This window comes from Poecilia reticulata, linkage group LG22, assembly GCF_000633615.1.
Source record: "Poecilia reticulata strain Guanapo linkage group LG22, Guppy_female_1.0+MT, whole genome shotgun sequence".
In the NCBI taxonomy this organism is placed as follows: Eukaryota; Metazoa; Chordata; class Actinopteri; order Cyprinodontiformes; family Poeciliidae; genus Poecilia; species Poecilia reticulata.
In genome coordinates, this window is record NC_024352.1 from 23,862,453 (window position 1) to 23,866,863 (window position 4,411).

Here is a 4,411-nt window from a genome sequence, read left to right on the forward strand (position 1 = left end):
GCTAAGTAAAGGCTTAGGCTTAAGGTTTACTTTCTGCAAGTGTCCATTTTTAGAGCCTGTATAATACTGTAGTTAGCGATTAATCGATTACTAAATCAGTTGATTATTATTTCAATGGTCAATTAATCACGACTAATACGATTAATCGTTTCAGCTCCAGGTACGGGGATAAGGTTCTTTTTTTTATTGCGTATGTATCCTCCAGTTAACTCACTCACTCACTCACTCACTCACTCACTCACTCACTCACTCACTCACTCACTCACTCACTCACTCACTCACTCACTCACTCACTCACTCTTTGGTTACCTAGCAACAACCTGTTGAGTAACTTACGCAGCAGCAGCTTCAGGTTTTGCCACCGTGCCTCAAAACTGCCTAAAAATAAAAAAATACTATAAAACAGGAAAGGTAACACCAGCAGTTTGGCAGTATTTCAGATATTTAAAACTAAAAACTAATCAATAATTATTGATATCGACTGATATGAAACGTTATATCGCCTGTTGCTACAAATGATCAAGTGTCCACTAAAGGAATACCATGTCACTGAATTTTAGGCAAAATTTTTTTTATTTTCTCACTGGAAAAAAAAGAATTGAATTATTTGTTTTTAATGTATTTCTAAAAATAAAATAAAAAAGGGTGAAAAATCTGCAGAATTAAATAATAGTTGATTTCCTATGTCAAATAAATCCAATAAACAAGTAAACAAACTGATCCTGACATGTTTTTTTGTTTGTTTTAACACCTGAACTCCTGTAACTTCCACATGACTCCAGGTCGGAGCTGAGCGACGCACCGGGCCGAGTTGGAGTCTGAATCAGCCGATTAGATTACCCTGCTGGGGCCGGAGTGACGCTGCAGGCCGGGCCGCCACCCAGACGCTCACCTCAGCTGCCCTCTCCCTCATCCCCGCTGCCTCCCGGGCCGCGGCTCCGTCCCACCAGAGCCACATCGCCCCCTGTTGGTTAGAGGCAGGACATCAGGCTGGCATCCCGCACATTCAGAGGATCAATAGGAAAAATATCTTCGGGAGATTGATGTTAAATCTACGGAGCAAGATTAGGGCCACTTAAAAAACAAAACGCAAGATATGTTGACTTTTGTCTCATAATTTTGCTTTTTTTTCTCAGAATTAATTAAATTATTGGGGAAAAGTGAGAAAATTCAGGTTTACAAATCCTTCAATAAGGAAGAAATAATTATTATGTGGTTATTTTTATATGTTAACAACATAATTGACATACACCTAAGATGTTTGGTTATTGATTTGGATTTTCATGTTGATTAACAAAGAATTAAAATTCTGAGGAAAAAAAGTCAGAAATCTGAGTAAAAAGTCTGAATTCAGAATTTACTTTTGAAACTCTGAAATTTCAGTTTTACAGAAAAATTCTGAGATTAATCTAAAAATGTCTTACATTTTTCAAGCAAATGTTTAACTTTTCAAACTCAGACATGTCTTTTTTATTATATATATATATATATTTGTAGAAATGTCCTTTTTTTTCCTAGCCAATTTTTGACTTGTCGAACTTAAAAATTTCCTGGCTTTTTCTAAACTCCCCCCCAAAAAAAAACAAAGAAAAAAACAAACTTCTACAATTCATCTAAATATTTTGGGGGGTGGAAATTTACTCGTCCTTTTTTCCGATTATGCTGTTATAGTTTCTAATCTCAGACTAACCTGAGATTAATCTCAACATTTATGGACTTTTTTCTAGTAAAATTTCAACTTTCAAACTCAGAAATTTCACTTTTTTTCTAGAAAATTTCTGAGATTAAAAAAACATTTCTGAGTTTTCCCCCACATTTTCCACTTTTTAAGCTCAGAAATGTCCAAGTTTTTGGCAGAAATCTACTTGTTTTTCTTTTCCATCTACAATGGCCCTAATGCGCCGCCGTAGAAAACTCAAATCCGAAAAATCCCCCACGTCCCCGCGGACGTTGGATATAAATATGACCAAAAGCAGAAACGTTTGGAGTGAAGTTTAAAGTATCAAAATTACTTTTACAGACTAGGAATCATAAATTATTGGTTCTGGGTGTCCAACATCGCGGACCTGTGAGGGACGTGATGGAGCTGAGTCACCGCGGGAGAGTTTTGAAGTTTTATTGTGGGAGTAACGACCGGAAACGAGGCTCCGAGGGAGTTCCACGAAACGCAAGGTGACACTTACATAAGTCTGGGTTGGACACAAACAGACACCAGATGAACTGCAGGTTGTTTACTGCGCAGATGGAGACCATCAGGAAGAGAGGTTATGTCATCTGCTAATTGTGCAAATTGCTAATAGAAGTTGCTAACAGCTTTGTGGGAGTGAGGATTAAAGCCCAGGCAGCTCCTCCGAGCTTCCCTGGAGCGGTGCTGCTTGGACTGGGATGAAAGCACTGGAGAAATAAAAACACGTCCACCGAGTCCTCCCAGGTTCTCCAGATGTGGGATTGCTCCAGTATTATTCCCTCAGTGGAGCATATTATAAATACTATCTGCTATAAAAACACAGTTTTACTCTGAAATGCACATAATTTTGCCGCTGGTTGTTAGTAAAAAGCAATCTTGTCATGTTTTTAATTGCAGTCGTTTCTTTAAAAAAACGTTGAATAGCAAACAGACGAGTTATTAATTTTAGTGTTTACATTTCTAATGTAATATTTTATCTTTAAAACCTCCATAAGTTTCCCCAGTGGGGTTTTTTTTGCGAGTATTTTCTCACACACTGCAAAAACACAAAATATTACCAGGTATTTTTTTTGTCTAGTTTCGTCTACAAATATTTTAAATATACTTAAAATAAGACAAAACTAACTTGTAAGTAACTTTTCAGCAAGATTAATGAACTTGTTTAAGGAAATAAATCCTTAATAGCGATAAGAAAGTTCTAGTTCCGCTGGCCGCTGTTACCTAGCAACACCAGCCAAGCCCAGCCCGTAACCTAGCAACCCAGTTCTAGTTCCGCTGACCTGGAACAATAGAACCAGTACTTTATTTTTGTCTTATTTCAAGAGTAAAAAAGATATGTGACCTACAAACTAGACCAAAATTACTTGGTTCTGTTTTGTGTCGTTTAAACTGGATTTTCAACAATGACAACTATTTGTTTTCTGTCTGAATTAGAGATCAACTGAGCATCCTGACAAATTTCTGACAAAAAAATCTCTAGAAATTTCTAGAAAAACCCCCATAAATTTGAGTTTGAGATTAACCTAAGAAATTTTCAAGTAAACAACTTGGAAATTTCGGTTTTGCCATTATTGTGTTTTTTTTTTATCATTCCTTAATGTTAGACTCTAAAATTGATTTTGTTTTTATTAATATATAATTATTTAATATATGAATATAATTTATTTGTATTGATCTTAACGTGGGTAAACATTGTACCCTTCTGAATATTGGGAGGTGATCGATCAGCTACTTCTTGTTTACGAGTTTTCAATCATCGTATTGAGCTTTTCCGAGTTTCTCCATTTCTTCTTGGTCACAATAAAGACGAAAGTGGTTCACAAATTTAATCCAAATGAATTGTAAGCAGTTTTATTGGAATTATTTATGTCCAGCTAATGTCTGTGGAGGCATAGAAAGTGTTTATGTAAGATTTTCTGCGAGCCGCGCTTGGCAGTCAGCGAGGTTCCAGATGGATGCCGGTTTCCTCTCCAGCAGACTGCGAGTCTTGGTTGCGCGCCATAAGTGAGTAAGGTAGGGCAGGTGAGGACATCTTGGCAACAACATGGTACTCTTTCCAAGAAGAGGTTGTTGGATTTCAGGGGAGCAGAGCGATTTCTGATCTCCATCAGGGAGTATTCATTTTTTGCTTCTCAGAAACGGATCGCACATGCACTTGCTCAGGCTTGGGCATAAAAAGCGTTGAAAAGCTTTTTCATTTCTAAAGTTTCTTTTCTGCTCCTTCACTGCAAAAACACAAAACCTTACCAAGTGTTTTTGGTCTTGTTTCTAGTGCAAATAACTTCAAATAAGACAAAAATCAATGTACAAATAACTTTCCAGCAATGTATTGGAGATTGTTTTAAGTAAATGATTCCTTAATATTGAAAAAAAGAGTAAAACATTATGTAACTTAAAACATGGGAAAATGATTTGTTATAAGTGAAACAATCTACCAATTTACAAAAGCAAGTGTCTCTCACAACTTATATACAGTGGAAAAACCAGCTGACCAAACATGCTGGAGTAAAGTTTGGGTTGCTAGGTAACGGGCTGGGCTTGGCTGAGGTTGCTTGGTAACCATGGAATGTGACTCAACATGAAATATTTTAAGTTAAAATGTCTTGTTCCTGGCAGATTATTTAACTTATAATGATGAATACGAACTTTGGACTGCGTTTTCCCTCGCCCGGACGCGGGTCACCGGGGCCCCACTCTGGAGCCAGGCCTGGAGGTGGGGCACGA